Below are 17092 nucleotides of genomic sequence, written 5' to 3'. Positions count from 1 at the left end.
TAATATATGTATTTGGAGGTATAAATTTCCCATAAGCATTTGCTTTCACAGCATGCCACGAAGTTTTGATATGTTGTATTTTCATTAGAATTCATTTAAAAATATTTTCTAAATTCCACTGTGACTTATAGGTTGACTCAGGGGTCATTAGGGGTATGTTCCTTACATTACGACCATTTGGGAAATTTTTTATCTTTATATAATTGATTTCTGATTTCATACTCTTACAGGATTTTAATCTTTTGAAATTTGTTCTGACCATTTGTGATCAATCATATGGTCAGTTTTGGTAAATGTCCTGGGTATACCTTAAAAGAGTATGTATTCTGAAATGTTTGGATGTAATGTTTTATATTATGTCTTACTCATATGCAGTGTGCCAGTACATAGCAAATAGTAGGAGCTCGATCCATATATATATACTTTTTTATAAATTTATTAATTAATTTATTTTTGGCTGTGTTGGGTCTTTTTTCCGGTGCGTGGGCTTCTCATTGCGGTGGCTTCTCTTGTTGTGGAGCACAGGCTCTAGGCGCGCGGGCTTCAGTAGTTGTGGCTCGTGGGCTCTAGAGCGCAGGCTCAATAGTTGTGGCCCATGGGCTTAGTTGCTCTGCGGCATGTGGGATCTTCCCGGACCAGGGCTCGAACCCGTGTCCCCTGCATTGGCAGGTGGATTCTTAGCTACTGCATCACCAGGGAAGCCCTCGATCCATATTAAATAACTCAAAAGTTTATTCCTACTGGTGGCAGTTCCAGACCAAACAAGTGAGGATGATAATGACATCACATGGATGTAGGCAGAGAGAAAATTATTTCTGGTAAAATGTAACTTCAAAAGAGGAACCCCAAGTCAAAATGTGCAGTTTCCCCCCTGCCTCCCCGATTCCAGCCAATATTAATGCCAACCCCTTAGGTTATGGAAATTATTCCAACATTTTTCCTTCCTGTGTTTCTACCAATTTTTCCCTTGTTGGTTGTAAGCTCTGTATCACTAGTCTATGTGACAGTAGAAAACAATATCTTAGGAAAAATTAATGACACTGATTTATAAAGCTAATAGAAATATAAGAAATGATTAATTTTATTTCTCCAAACAATTCATGATTACTTCTGAGATTACATGAGTTTAGAAGATATCTAATATTGCTATCCAATGGTAAAATGTTTCAAGTAGAATAATTTAAAAATTCTCCAAGTTCTAGGGTCACTTTCTATTTCTTGTAAGTGTCACTCAAGGTTAAAACTGTTAACATACAGCTTCTAGGAAATACATTTAACCTTCCTATTTAACCCTTCTGCCAGCCTTGATCTGGACGATGAAATTTTGATGATAGAAAGAAGAGAGAATATGGATTTAGACAAGGCTAACAACACATTCTCTAGGCTTATGAGATGCCTCCTGTGCACTGTCTCCCATCTCTTCCACTTCCGATTCCAGCCGCAGCTTTGGTTAACAGCTCTGGGCAGGTTTCATCCCGCTCTGTGCTGTCAGTGCCTCATCTCAGGGTCGCGTCAAGAATCTAGCTTCCTGTCCTAAAGCTTCTCTGTTGCAGCACATGTGATGCTGTAGTACCAGTGAGGGTCTCCTCAGGGGGCAGTTAATGCCCCATGGGAGCAGCCCTCAGCACACAGGTGATAGCTGCTGAGAGATAAATCCTTCTTCTTTTCGTCCCTCAGGCAGACTGTTCTGAGCCAAAGTTTGTTAAGAATCCTGGGAAGGCTCTGCACTAAGTAGCCATGAACGCTAGTGGACCACTCAATAACACTACCTTGTTTTGTCTGGACTTTCCCTTTTCCGCCTGTTCACTCCCCTCTGTCTCATTCCTGTTCCCTGGGATCACATTCCCAAATAGAATGTGTCTACCTTTGTTTCAGGCTCTACTTTCAAGAATAACCCAGATTAAGACCGTAGGTAAATAGGTTGTTGGTAGACTAAATAATACAGGAATATAATTTCCCTTGACTCTGCACATGCTATAAGGAAACACTTAAGGGAGCACAGTTCATGGTAAGTTCGATGATTTTCCATCCTTTTCCTTTTTGAAAGTTCATCATCGATCCTGATGCCTGAATGCCTGAAGAAAGAAGTTGGTACAAATTAGCTTGTAATTGAATAGGCAAATTTCTTTGTGATGACAGCTCTAACTGTTTTTTCTTTGTGAGGCAGCCCTCAGCTATTTGATTGGATATTTCAATCTAATAAGGAGAAACCCTCAGTCTACTTAATGAGGTAAAGCTTTTCGTTGCTTTGGAAACAACCATACCACATTTCTTATTGTCTTTGGTAAAAAGCTGGAGCTTTTACTGCTGTAATCCTTTTTGCTAAGACACTCAGACATACCTTAAACATTTAAAAATTACTGGAATACTGTCAGGACTTTCTTATTCATGAAAAACTGAAGAAGTATCTTGAAAGATTTAGAGGTTATTAGGAATAAATTAAGGTTGCCCACATGCCAGCCCTGAGAAAAATGTTATCAGTTATAATTTTTTACTCATTTAAGGTACTGAAGACACTACAGAGAACAAGATTGGTTAAATCCCCCTCCGTCTTCACCAGAACTTATATTCTACTGGTGCGGAAAGTGAGACAGTAAGGAAATTAAATAATTAAAATACATAGCATTGGGCTTCCCTGGTGGTGCAGTGGTTGAGAGTCCGCCTACCGATGCAGGGGACGCGGGTTCGTGCCCCGGTCCGGGAAGATCCCACATGCCGCGGAGCGGCTGGGCCCATGAGCCATGGCCGCTGAGCCTGCGCGTCCGGAGCCTGTGCTCCGCAACGGGAGAGGCCACGGCAGTGTGAGGCCCGCGTACCACAAAAAAACAAAAACAAAAAGAACCCCATAGCATTTCAAATAAAGGCTACATATAAAAATAAATTGGGGATGGGGGAATGAACTCGCAAGTTTTTTGTTTTGTTTAATTTCTAGGTCTCATTGAGAAAATGACGTTTGAACAAAGACCTGAGGAGGAGAAAAGAGTCAGTCATGTGGATGTCTGGGGGAGAACCATTCAGGAAGTGAGAAAAGCCATCCCAAAAGCCCTGAGATGGAAAGATGCCAGTGTGGTTTGCGAGATGTGAGCATTAGAGATGAGGTTAGAAAGGGCATGGGGCAAGGAGGAAAGGAGGCAGTGGCAGATCATGTGAGAGAGGGGTTCTCGATGGATGTAGGGCCATACTATGCACCGAGGGGATATTTTGAAAAACTGGGAGGACATTTTGGTATTACTATGATTGGGGTGGTACTATGGGCTTTAATGGGTAGGCAACATTTATGCGCAAAGTACAGTAATGTTCGGGACAGTTCCACCCAACAGAGTATTTTTCCACATTTGTGTGTCTTTAAAATGCCCTGCTGCGCATTCGTGTAGATGTATGCTAACTTCTAAATTCCATTCATGGTAAGCTAGGTTATTGGGATCCACTCCCCATTGAAAACAAGTAAACGTCCTGGATAAAATATAGTTGATCAATTTTGGAAAGCTTTTGCTAATAATTTTTCAAATATTTTTCTGCCCCAGGCTCTCTCTCCTTGCTTTTCAGGAGTTCAGTTTCATGTATGTTAGGCCATTTGATGCTGTTCCATCAGTCACTGATGCTTTATTTAAAATATTTTTTTCTCAGTGCACTTATATTCGGATGATTTCTAGCAACCTGTCTTCAAGTTTAATGATGCTTTCATGACTGTGTCCAACCTACTGATAACCTATCAAATAATTTCAGATATTATATTTTTCAGTTGTAGGATTTCCATCTCATAAAAAAATATTACCCATATCTCTCTCGAAATTCTCTACTTCTTCACATATTACATCTTGTTTTAGTAAGATTCCTTAACATGTTTATCATGGCTAAAGACCTTGTCTATTAATTGCAGGATCTGTACTGATTTATGTTTCTATTGATTTATGAGAAAGGTGACACTGCAGGGCAGTGGGAAAAGAATAGTCTTTCAAGAAGAGCACCTGGGTCAGCGGGATAGCTATATGAAAAAAAAATTAACACTTAACTGCACACCATACTCCAAAATCAATCCTACATGGTTAGTAGATTTAAAGATTCAAAGAAAAACATTATGTTTTATTTTTAATTAATTTTTTTTTTTTTAATTTATGGCATGTGGGATCTTAATTACCTGACTAGGAGTCGAACCCTTGCCCTCTGCAGTGGAAGTGTGGAGTCCTAACCACTGGACCACCAGGGAAGTCCCCCAAACATTATGTTTTTAGATGGTAAAACAGGAGAAGGTCCTTGTAGGCAATGGTTTCTTAGGATAGCAAAGGTACTAACCATAAAAGAAGATTGAAAAGTTAAACTTCAATAAAAATTTAAAATTTACAGTCATTAAAATTTAACAATGAGATGGTTAAAATGCAAGTCACAGATTAGGAAAAGTGTTTGTTTGTTTGCTGTACTCATAAATGAAAATGGACTCACTTTAAATCAAACAGAAAAAGACAACCTCACCAAAAATGGAATAAAGAACCAAAAGGCATTTTACTAAAGGGCATATTCAAAGGACTAATAATTACATGAAAAGGTGCTTTTTTTCATTAGTCATCAAGAAGTGTAAACTGAAACCACACAACCACCAAATGTTGGTGAGGGTGTGGAGCAATGAAAAGTCTCACACGCTGCGGGTGGGAGTGTAAATTTGGACAATTGTTTGGCACTGTCAACTACAGCTAACCATAAACGTAACCTATGTTGGAGCTATTCTACTTTTAAGTATATATCCCAAGAGAAATATGTATCTATGTGATACATATATAGCTTTAGATACACATAATATGCTGATTAGTATAGTAATGTTCACAACAGTATTATTTGCAATAGCTGCAAACCTGGAAATAACATGAATATTCAGGATCAGTGTAAGAGACCAGCCACAAAAGACATATGACTCCATTTTTATGAACTATCTAGAATAGGCAAATCTATAGAGACAAAAAATAGATTAGTGGTTGCTTAGGGCTGGAGAGGATGCAGGGTAGGGGAGTGACAGCTAAAGAATATGGAGTTGTCCTGAGGTGATGAAAATGTTCTAAAACAGACTGTGCCTGTCAATGGTTGCACTTACCTGTGAATATACTAAAGAAACATTAAACTGTACATTTTAAATGGATGAAAATTGTATGGTATAGGAATTATACCTTAATATAGCTGAAATTTAAAAAATAACAGTATAAACGATAAACTGCAGCATATTCACACAATTAAATGCCATACAGCATATAATAAAATACAAACCTGTTACATGCAACAGTGGATGAATCTCAAATGTAATATGGAAAGAAATAAAATACTACAGAATATTTACTGAATAATTCATTTCATGTGAAATTAAAGAAAAGACAAAACTAATCTTTTGATTATGGTTATATTTGGGGAGAAGTTGCCCTTGACTGAGCATGCTCTATTTCTTGATCTGGGTGGCAGCTGCAAGGTTATGTTTGTGTTAGTCTTTGAAAGTTTATTGAACTGTTTATTTACAGTTTCACCACATTTTTGGATTTTGTAATTCAACAAAAGTTTATTAAGAAAATTTTTTTAGAAATCCAGTTCAGTAAGTTGTCCTATTAATATGCATTGAAAAGCTGGACTAGAAGAATACAGAAACATTTTGATAGTTCATTTTTGTGGGTTGGGAGTATGCTGAATTTTAATTTTTGTCCATATGCTTTTCTGTATTTTCCAAATTACCAGAGTGGACATAAATATATTACATCTATCAGTAGAAAAAATGCTATATAAATACAATTGTCTGAGATCTTGTATTGTTTATACTCATTTAATCACAGTGTGAGGACTTTGGTTTTTGCTCCCAGCTAGGAAGGGATTGTCATTTTAGAGTGAAGGAGGGTGTGGCTGCTTGTCTGGGGATATCCTGGCAGCCCTCCTGACTGCCAGGAACTCAACGGCCACTCAGCAGAGAAGAGCAGAGGTGCAGGTGTAGGGGCCCAAAAGATGGTAAACTAAGCCTCAGTAGGTGGCGCCCAGTAAGCCCGGTTGGGTCGTGGTCCTCCTGGAACCTGAGTCTTTACTGCAGAACTGTGGTTGGACCAGAGACTTAAGCTCTAGCCTCCGTGCTGGGTAAACTGAAAGACTGTAATCTAATCATAGTAATCCCCATGTTTTTGTAAAGCCCGAAGCTAAGAGCGGTTTTTTTTTCCTTACATTTTTATGAAGTTGTTAAAAAAAAAAAAAGAAAAAAAGAAAAATAAGCGACAGAGGCGACTGTTCCTGCCCTGCAAATACTAAAATATTTGCTATCTGGCTTTTTACAGAAAAAGTCTGTCAACTCCTTGATTAAGAAACTCTAGGCTGAAAAATTTTAAGGTATTTAAAAATGTTACCTGGGTAAGCTGTTGTTGGCGAGAAGCCCCGTGTGGAATGAGCCTGCCCGGGCATTTTCGGTCAGTGGTCACGAGCTGTAGTACTGCCCAGGCTCGTCAGAAAGTAAGTCAGAATCCACTAAGCAGAGTGTGAAAGCTCACCTCTGGAGAATCCAGCCTGCACGGGAATGGCCAGGCACCAGCGGCCTCACGCAACGTGCTCTTCCTGGCAGAGGGCTCCCAAGGGTAAGCGAAGCTCCGTGCAGCCCGCAGCGGATCGCAGAGGAGGGGGCGGGGTTCAACTGGGAAAGCAGCGTCGTCACTCCTGGAGAAGACAGCGGAGCCCCCTTGGGAGCTTTCTCTTCTCTCCTCTGCGCCAGGCAGCCGAAGTGACTGCGAGGTCTGCCCCACCTCTGTTAACTTTTGGAGAAGCGCCGCGTGGGCGTGGCTGCCACCTAGCGCCTGCGCAGTGGTCGCTCGCAGGGTCCTCCCACCGCGCAGGCTCGGCGGGTCCGTCCGCGCTAGGAGGAGTACGACCCTGCTTCGGTACCCGAGGGAGGAGGAAAGCAGGGCGGAAGGACATGTACAGTGTGTTTTGCTGAACAGTTTGAGAGTGAGTTGTGGACGTCATAACCCTTCACCCTTAAATGTTACCAATATTTGACCTGCGCGGCAGACCATTTCATTTAATTCAGCCTAATATCGCAGTACTGTCCCCTGAGAATAAGGGATTCTTCTACATCAAGGTTTATCAACTGTGGCGCTTTTGATTTTGGCGTGCAGTCTCTTTGTAGTGAGGGGAGTGGGGCTGTCGTGGGCATTGTACAGTGTTCAGTAGCACTCCTGGCCTTCACACGCTGCTGGATGCCAGTCGCACCCGGCCCTCCCCTCCCCAACTTGTGACAACCCAAAATGTTTTCAGACATTATCACGTGGGTGTGGGGAGGGCGGGGCAGAGCAAAATCGCCCCAACTGCGGACTACTGGCCTATAGGATCAGTGCTGTGTCTTTAGGAAATGTATCCCTAGGCTTTTCAGACCTGGGGAGGCGGAATGCAGTAAACGTTGTTACATTACTCTAAGTTAATATATAGTCCATATTAGAATTTCCTCCATTGTCCCCCCACGCCACCCCAAATCCTTGCTTACCCTGTTGTTGTCTGTAGAATAAAAATCCAGGATATAACAAGGATCACGTGTCGATTTTAGTCATAAAGTCTCTTGAGCTTCCTTCAGTTTAGACTACTTCCTCAGCCTTTTTTGCTGATTTTTTTTTTTTTTTCTGGCATTGACTTTTTTGGGAAAGTTCAGACCAGTGGTTTAACAGAATGCCCTTCAATTTGGATACTCAAATTGGTCCTCGTTGAAAGATTGACGTTGAATTTTTTGGCTTTTCTGGCTGGAATTCCACTTAGGTGATGTTATATCCGATGTTTTCTGTTTCACAGACCTATTTAGCTGTTCTAACAACATTTAATTTTCAAAAGCCCATTTATTTCGCAGTGATTTGAGATACCACTTTTATCACATACATAAATTTCCACATTGTACGTGGCTCTACATCTATATTTACTATTTTTTTCTATTGATCTGATTGTCTACTCAAGTGCTAATATTACACTGTTTTAATTATAGAAACTGTATAATATGTTCTAATATCTGGTAGAGCTAGGCCTGCCTTATTGCTGTTTTCTTATTTTGATTTCCTGTTTTGGGGGAAATAATCTTGCTTATTTATTTTTTCCTTGTAAACTACAGAAACTAGCTGTGTAAAAAACACTTTGAAAATTGGCATTAATTTATGATTTTGCATTATTCAATTGAGGAGCAAGGTTTATTTTTCCTTTTATTCAAGTCACAGTTTTCTATCTTTCAGGAAAGCTTTAAAGTTTTTCTCATACAGGTTTTGCACAGTTCCTATAACATTTACTCCTAGGATATTTTTTCATTTTTGTTGGTAATGTAAATGGGGTCATCTCTTCTATTTTCCCCTATAATCACTTATTGCTTAAACATATGAAGACATCGATTTCTACATGTAATTTTGTATCTCGCTCTCATATTGAATTTCCTATTGCTTCTAGTTTTGCATTGATTCTATTGGCATCTCTATTTATGCTTTTATATAATTGCAGTGATTATTCATTTTAAAGCTCAAATTGCCCATCTTTGGCTTCTGTGTTCATTTGATAACTGCAAATGTCTTGATAGCTTCCTTGCTTTTGGATACTTTAAAGAGTCCCAGTCTCGTATTGGAACAGTCTCATTTACTGCTCCAGACCTAGAATCAGCCATTTCTCAAAGGAGACTTCATTGCTTTCAGTGAAAATGGTATTTGTTGACCACAGTCTGTGCATGTAGGATGTTCATGGCTAAAAGGCTTGTTGTTACTTCTCAGACATTTTAATACAGATCTAGGAAATATGTGGTTTTTCAAAGAAAAATAAATCATAACTTTGTGCTGATACTCCAATTCTAATGAAAGGTTATAGAATTTTTTACTTATTTAATTTTATAGAATCTCTTTTCTGCTGAAAAGCATGGTTCCTAATAATGTTAACATAATTGCTTATTTACTTTTCCCCATAATATATGTTAGTTTCAAAATAACAGAACCAAAGTTATAATGAATTTATAAAAGTGCTAAATGCAGTTTGATACAACTAAGTTTATTTGTTTCAGGTTGTTTTCAAATCTAGGTTGCTTAATTAAAAAGAAAATTAAGTCCAAAGTAGGGAGAAAAAAAAAAAACAAGTCTTAAATATTTCTAACTTTTTGAGGATAATGTCTATCTCATTTTCTCTCATTTTTATTGATACAAATATTTAAATCTATGAATCTTTTTCTAAACACTCTTTAGCAGTATCCTGTAAACTCTGATATCATGTTTTCATTATTTGTTTCTAGAAAATTTCATTATCAGTTGTTATTTTTTCCTTGAGTCAAGCTAAGTTTAATAGAAACATTTTAAATTTCAAAGTGGGAAGATTTTCTTATGTTTTGATTGTTATGGATTCATACTTTTATCATCTTGTTGATGGAGAATATTATTTGTACTTTTCTTTATGTAATTTATTGAAGTATAGATGTCTCTGTAATTATGGAATCAATTATTATAAATGGTTTTTGGTACCATTTTTGGTCTTGGACCAAGGGAGGTATACTAAAGTCTGCTATTATTTATGTATTTCTAGTCTCTTTGAGTCTCCCGTAGTTTCTGCTAAATGAAAGAAGCTACTGTGTTATTTCCTGCATATTTTATAAATATTTTATTTTCACTGTGAATTGTAGCATTTAGCATTTGTAAAGTGCTCTTTGACTTGTTAATAGGTTTGGGCCTAAATTCTACTTAGTTGGATTTCAAAATCTCAATTCTTTCTTTGTATTTTCTTGGTATACCTTTGTGCATCCTTTCATTGTTAGCATTTCTGAATTGTTTTAGGTGTGTCTTTGTCTTTTATGTGCAGCAAAGAGTTGGGTTTTGCTTCGGAATCAACTGTTTTGTCCATTTAGTAGGGGGGTTAAGCCCTCTGTTGGTAGATACGTTTGGTTTCAGTAGCTCATCTTTATTATATGTAAGATGTAGCATATAATATTTGATGATGGTAAGTGCTATTGAGGAAGATAAAGGAGGGGGAGGAGAGTAGGAAATGCTAGGGGGGAGTTTTCTATTTTAAGTAAGTGGTCAGGGAGAGCCTCAGCGAGAAAGTGACTTTCGCACAAACTCTTGAAGTAGGTGAAGGAATGAGTCGTTTGGATAAGTGGGCTAAGACTTACCCTGACTGAGAGAACTGCAAGGCCCTGAGGCACAAGATTACTTGGTGTGTTTTCAGAGAACAGCAAGGAGGCTGGTGTGACTGGAGCGCTGTGTGCAGGAGAATAGTAGGAGACAGGCCAGAGGGGATAAAGTCGAGGGTATCAGATAGAGCCCTCAGTCTCAGGGAGGGAAAGGACTATCCCTTGACGAGGAATTTTAGTGCCACATGTTGAAATAATATTACTTCTGCCATTCCACAGTCATAAACTAATAACTCTGTGAGAATGCATTAGTAACTCTGGGAATTCCAGCCTAGGTGGGAGAAAGAAGCCAGTCTTATGGGTTTTATATTTTGGGGTGCAACTCAAATTATGCATGAAATAGTTTAATCTCTGCTGGTTTTGAAGGTTGGATTATGAAACACCTTCCAATGCAGTGGAAATGATCCTTGAATATATTCCTCAAATCTCTGATGTTACAGTTTCTACTTTATATTCTACCCCCAAACTCATCAGATATAGCTTCACAACTGCAGCTTTTTGCTGTTTAGCTGAAGGCGTGAATTTACAGGGGAAAACTTTATTGAAACATAACAATGAAATGTATCTTGACTAATAAATGTTTAAAAAGCAGAAAAACATTAAAATTCTATACAGAGATGCTTGACCAAAGGCGAGCACACAGTTTTTTGAATTCTTTTAAAAAATATTCAGCTTAAAACAGTTTGTTCTTTTTATAAAGAAATACGTTGTTTTAACAGAAAACTGTATGACAGAGAAGGTAGAATGAAATGAGTGCATCTATGAGGGAAGGGTTAAGGGTGAATTAAGTCTGTAATCCAGGAAAACAATGTTTAAGATTCCAGTGGATGGGAACAGAGAAGGGACAAACTTTCAATACATGCAGGATTACTTCTTCCTTGTCTTCTTGTGTTTCATTTTGCTGCACTTTAATTTTCTTTCCCATTTTTTTTTCTCCTTCACCTTTTTTTTTTTCTTAAGCTAAACTGTCAGTGAAATGCTGTCTGAATAAGTCACAACTCATAGAGAACTGAACAGTGCATTGTAAAATAGGACAGAAAACAAAAGACTTCATCTGAGAGCTGAGATCATCGCGTTGGGGTACACAGACCCAGTGCAGCAATTCAACAGTGTTTCTTAGAGCCTGAGACAGTTTCCACAATTCTTGGTGTGCTATTGCCCCCTGCTGTTCTTGTGGAAGCACTGACAACAGAAATAGGTTTTCAAAACGTTTCATGTTTTAGTCTAATTTAGCGTGCCGTCAGAGAAAATTAGACGAAGCAGTTCAAATATTTAAAACAATAATTTAAGGAATTGTTTTCTAAAAAGCTGAATATCAGAGAAATCCCAAAGCCTCTTCCCTACTCCCCAATAGATCAAAAAGAAATGTATGATTCTGTTATTTGGCTAATGAATCTAGTTTCCTTTTTAAGTTGCTGAAGAGAGCAAAGCACAAGGCAATTGAGGTAGCTCGGAGAAAAAGTGGTGAAGTAAGCAGGGAAAATGGAGGGCAAAATGTGCAAAAGGAGGGGGTAATGAGTAATTTACATACAGCGAGGGTAAAGCAGTTCAGTCCTGAACAGATCATTCGCATTCCTCTGAGGGTGTTGGATAGAAACTGTTTTGTCTCCACAGAAGAGGGTGGGTGGGTCATTTGCGAACCTTCAGGTCTTCTGCCTCCTTGTTCTTGGGTTTGGTCATGAAAACTTCTCAGAACCATTATGATGTGAATTGGGGCCCCTGAAGCAGAGTAGAAGCATATAATCCTTGGAGCTAATTTCCTGACTTACTCTGCAATTTCTAAAGAGGTCTGGGCTGTCTACTGGATGAAAGTTAGCCCATGTGCAAATATGTGTGTTTGAGCATAGGAGTTTCATGTTATTTTTTCCAGGTTTCATAACTCTAGCAACCATGGGCTGCTAGTTCCTGCATGCCAGTTCTTCCAGTGGGATTAGGTAATTAGGTGCCAGGATCCCCTCCACTCAGTAAAAGCAATTTAAAAACTAGGGGCCTTGTTTCAGCATTTTGTTTTTGCTTAGACTCTTTCTCCATGAGGAACATGACTAGAGAAGAATCTTTTAATATTTAGAAAATCACATGCATATTTATATACGAAATTACATCCTGTTATGCTAAACCTAGAAATCCAGCCTGAACTACTGTTGAAAGATTTAGTTTTGGCTGTAAATACCACTAAGAATGTCGTTTCTAACTTCTGAAGTCCCCACCTCAAAGGCACGAATGATGAATTCTAAGATAAAAATTTGAGAAAACATTTACATCATTTATTTCAGATAACAATAAGCTGATTCCTTAATACTTGAGGTAGTTACGTTCACAGTGTTGGTTTTAGTGCTTACAGAATTTTGTTTCTCCTGTGTGATATTTTACTGTTTACTTACTCACTTAAATGTGTATTTTCCACTATGGCAGATGTTAAAGATATGGTGAAAAATATGATAGACTCTGCCTTTAAGCTTTTTATAGTAGTTTAGCAAAATGTAGAACAACAGTATGATAATCACATAAGAAGGAGCCAAGAGTAGAAAAATAATTTCCCATTCCTTTTCACTTTATCATTTTATTCCCTTTCATTCCGTTCCATGTCATTCCATTTCTTCTCTTTACTATTTTATTTTATTTATATTCATTTTGTTTAAATTACAAATCAGGAAAGCTGATTGTCCTTTTAATTTATCTTTGCACAACCCGTAGTACTCCAGCACTTTATACAAAGTTTGCATGTATTTGTAATAAATATCTGCTGAATGAAATATGAGCACTTACTAGTTGCCTTAGTACTATCCTGTGCCTATGTAAACTAGATGCACATTTGATTTCAACAGAGGAAAAGAGTGAAATTAAGGGGAATTTATCTAGACCTAGATGGAAGTATTAGAAATATATTTTTTGTATTCAAACTCTAAGGGGTAATAAGAAACTTTTTAAATGAGAAAAACTAGAACACAAAAATTCCACCATGTAAGTACTTGAATCTTTTTTTTTTAAAACATCTTTATTGGAGTATAATTGCTTTACAATGGTGTGTTAGTTTCTGCTTTATAACAAAGTGAATCAGCTATACATATACATATATCCCCATATCCCCTCCCTCTTGAGCCTCCGTCCCACCCTCCCTATTCCACCCCTCTAGGTGGTCACAAAGCACCGAGCTGATCTCCCTGTGCTATGTGGCTGCTTTCAACTAGCTATCTGTTTTACATTTGGTAGTGTATATATGTCCATGCCACTCTCTCACTTCGTCCCAGCTTACCCTTGCCCCTTCTGTGTCCTCAAGTCCATTCTCTACGTCTGCGTCTTTATTCCTGTCCTGCCACTAGGTTCATCAGAACCATTTAAAAAAAAAAATTCCATATATATGTGTGAGCACGCGGTATTTGTTTTTCTCTTTCTGACTTACTTCACTCTGTACGACACACTCTAGGTCACTACAAATAATTCAATTTCATTTCTTCTTATGGCTGAGTAATATTCCATTGTATAGATGTGCCACATCTTCTTTATTCATTCATGGACACTTAGGTTGCTTCCATGTCCTGGCTATTGTAAATAGAGCTGCAATGAACATTGTGGTACATGACTCTTTTTGAATTATGGTTTTCTCAGGGTATATGCCCAGTAGTGGGATTGCTGGGTTGTATGGTAGTTCTATTTTTAGTTTTTTAAGGAACCTCCATACTGTTCTCCATAGTGGCTGTATCAATTTAAGTTCCCACCAACAGTGCAAGAGGGTCCCCTTCTCTCCACGCCCTCTCCAGCATTTATTGTTTGTAGATTTTTTGATGATGGCCATTCTGACTGGTGTGAGGTGATACCTCATTGTAGTTTTGATTTGCATTTCTCTAGTGATTAGTGATGTTGAGCATCCTTTCATGTGTTTGTTGGCAATCTGTATATCTTCTTTTGATAAATGTCTCTTTAGGTCTTCTGCCCATTTTTGGATTGGGTTGTTTGTTTTTTTGATATTGAGCTGCATGAGCTGCTTGTAAATTTTGGAGATTAATCCTTTGTCAGTTGCTTCATTTGCAAATATTTTCTCCCATTCTGAGGGTTGTCTTTTCATCTTGTTTTCGTCTTTTCCTTTGCTGAGCAAAAGCTTTTAAGTTTCATTAGGTCCCATTTGTTTATTTTTGTTTTTATTTCCATTTCTCTAGGAGGTGGGTCAAAAAGGATCTTGCTGTGATTTATGTCATAGAGTGTTCTGCCTATGTTTTCCTCTAAGAGTTTGACAGTGTCTGGCCTTACATTTAGGTCTTTAATCCATTTTGAGTTTATTTTTGTGTATGCTGTTAGGGAGTGTTCTAATTTCATTCTTTTACATGTAGCTGTCCAGTTTTCCCAGCACCACTTACTGAAGAGGCTGTCTTTTCTCCATGGTATATTCTTGCCTCCTTTATCAAAAATAAGGTGACCATATGTGCATGGGTTTATCTCTGGGCTTTCTATTCTGTTCCACTGATCTCCCACGTTCCCTTAAATAGAAAAAGGTGCTAAATGTCTCTTCATAGCCTATTTGGCCATAGTTGTCCCACCTACAGTTTTAAAAACAGACTGAACTTGATCTTCTGAAATCCTTCCTTGAACTGCAGCTCATTCTGTTAAAGAAGTCCTGGGAGAGAGGTCCTATTGGTATTGTTGATAGTCCCTAAAAGGTGAGGATGGTAACTGGGATGAAGGCAGCTGGGAGGGGTCTTCAGCAAACGGAGGGCTGTTGGGAAACTGGGCAGAGGCACATCTGGTCAACAAGATACCAGCTCCTTTGATGAGAGCTAGCAGAATGCCACCCATTGCGGCTGACCCAACCATGGCCACTGGTCCATTTCTTGCTGCCAGGATGGCTCCTGTTAAGGCACCACTCGTGATGCAGTTCCAGGGGTCTTCTTTCCCTCTGACGTGAACCATACTGCAGTCAATCATGGAAAACAGACCTCCCCAAACTGCAAAGCTACCTCCCAACTGCAGAGCCCTGGTTCTAATAGCTGTCAGATTCCCTCATAGTCTGTGGTTTACTCCCACCCGAGAATTGCGAAAACCTTTGCTTGAAAGATCCCACCGCCTATGGCTCCCATCGTAAAGACCCCATCACAGTCGTCCACATTGCGCCAGGGGCAAGGCTTGTGCCGTGTACTCCTCCATCTTGACTCTGCCACTCCTGAATCTCTTTTTAATGATTATCGTAAGTTGCCAAAACATATGAATTTTCAACATTTCTGCCTGTGCGATTCTTATCAGATCTGAGTACATGCAACCTACTGAAGATTTGGTAGAAACCTGAACATAGGTAGCGAGCAATGATGATGCCTGTTTTTCAAAAGGAAGCTGAAACTTATTTTCTTTTTGAATCAAGAACTAACTTATCAGTGTTTCACTGTACAAAATTCATAGTATATTGGAACATGCTTTTTGCCACCTTAATGGTGTAACCCAAATTGTCTGCTCCTATTTAATTGTTCTACTTAAATTGTATTGAATGCCAGTATCTAAGAAAACTGTCAGCATAAATGGTTCCAGAATTTCATTGGGTTACTGAGAAGTGGATCTTCTCTGCAAGTATACTATGTTATACTATAGAGTATTCTATATATGTAGTTTTCTTATATAGTATCTATATGTAGTTGTCCTATGAAGTTATCTATATCTAGTAATGCAGTATTCCATTAATGTCTAATATTTGAGAACATTTACAATATGAATGGAACTTAATCTAAGAGACATTCAACTAACTTTTTTTTCTTTTTACATTTCAATACTGGATATTAATACTGGATTATTAATAATACTGGATATTAATAAGAAAGATAGTCAAAATAATTATGATCAATATTATGTCAAAAATAATAAATGCTTGGTGTTAGTCTACATACAATTCAGTTTTTGGTGTAAAGTTCTTTGGTTGCAAGAAGGAATATTTAGTTTATTTCACTAATAGAAATATCTTCTAATGCTAGATGGCCTCTTGGTATTTCTTCTGCTGTTGATTTTTAGCATCGTTATCTGTGATTACATGAATGGAGTTGAGTGGGGAGGTACTCATCATGTTTATTCCAAATAAGACTATGTAACGGATTGCTATAGTAGTAATGAGGTAGACAGGCAATGCAACTGCCTGATATTTTTGAGGCCAATAGGTTAAGCCTAAGGTGTTCAACCAAGATTCAGGAATAAAAGGCCACATGAGATATAGTGTGCACCAAAATTGGGAGCTTAACAGCAAAGCAAGCCATAGATCGCTCTTTCTGGAAATGGCAAGGATGACTTTTCCACCATTTTTTCTGTGGCTGTAGACAATCTTGGGCCCGTCTTGCTGGCAGCTCGGCCTCCTGAGTGCCGAGTGCCCTGCAGGAGGAGAAATTGAGGGAAAGGCCAGGGCGTCCCCCGCTGGGGTGCAGGCGCACCACCTTCGTACCGGGCCGGAGGGTGCAAGCTGTAGAGTAGGTTTATGTTCTTCTTTCTTTCCCGTCTCAAGTCCCATGGACTCCACCTAGAAAGTTTGGAACTGTTTTCTGGTAAGTGGTCGTGTGGAAATTAGTATGGAAGAAGCTCACAGGGTTCAACAAATAGTTGACAGGAACTGTAGTTTAAATAGCGTAAAGGCTTCTTTTAATTTTAGTATTTTGTGACTCTTCTTCACATCAGGCATTGCCTAAAAGCATGTTTAAAAAAAAGCGCCAGCTTCTGAGTTTCATATGTGCGGTGGCTTCATGTCTAGTCAATCATCACAAGGCATTTTATAAGTGCTTCATTGCATATGGTGCTGGGCTAGGTGCTGATGAGGGAGAACAGCACAGACTGTGTTCCATCCTCGAGTTATTTATAATAGAATGTGAGAGGAATAAAAAGAAGTCCGAAAGCACAGAATTAGAAGAAAAAGTAAGGTAGATAGCGTCTTGCTTCTATTTCAGTGAAGTGTCTTTGGGGAGGCTTGGTTAGTATAGGGTGGAGTGGTTGAAACTGTTG

The 17092-nt window shown here is 38.6% G+C and overlaps 1 long non-coding RNA gene and 2 pseudogenes across 1 annotated transcript; all 3 read right to left on the bottom strand.

The window, feature by feature from the left end:
• Positions 1-418: 418 nt before the first annotated feature.
• LOC132424054 (uncharacterized) lies at positions 419-6775 on the bottom strand. The gene is made up of 2 exons (XR_009519158.1): positions 6360-6775; positions 419-2075 (listed from the first exon to the last, which is right to left on the bottom strand). It is a non-coding gene; the product is annotated as an uncharacterized lncRNA (long non-coding RNA).
• A 7983-nt stretch (positions 6776-14758) lies between these two features.
• LOC132424390 (mitochondrial import inner membrane translocase subunit Tim17-A pseudogene) lies at positions 14759-15414 on the bottom strand (annotated as a pseudogene).
• A 588-nt stretch (positions 15415-16002) lies between these two features.
• LOC132424052 (phosphatidylinositol N-acetylglucosaminyltransferase subunit P pseudogene) lies at positions 16003-16796 on the bottom strand (annotated as a pseudogene).
• Between the last annotated feature and the right edge of the window lie 296 nt (positions 16797-17092).

This window comes from Delphinus delphis, chromosome 4, assembly GCF_949987515.2.
Source record: "Delphinus delphis chromosome 4, mDelDel1.2, whole genome shotgun sequence".
Classification (NCBI taxonomy): Eukaryota; Metazoa; Chordata; class Mammalia; order Artiodactyla; family Delphinidae; genus Delphinus; species Delphinus delphis.
This window is presented reverse-complemented; position numbering and strand designations above follow the sequence as displayed.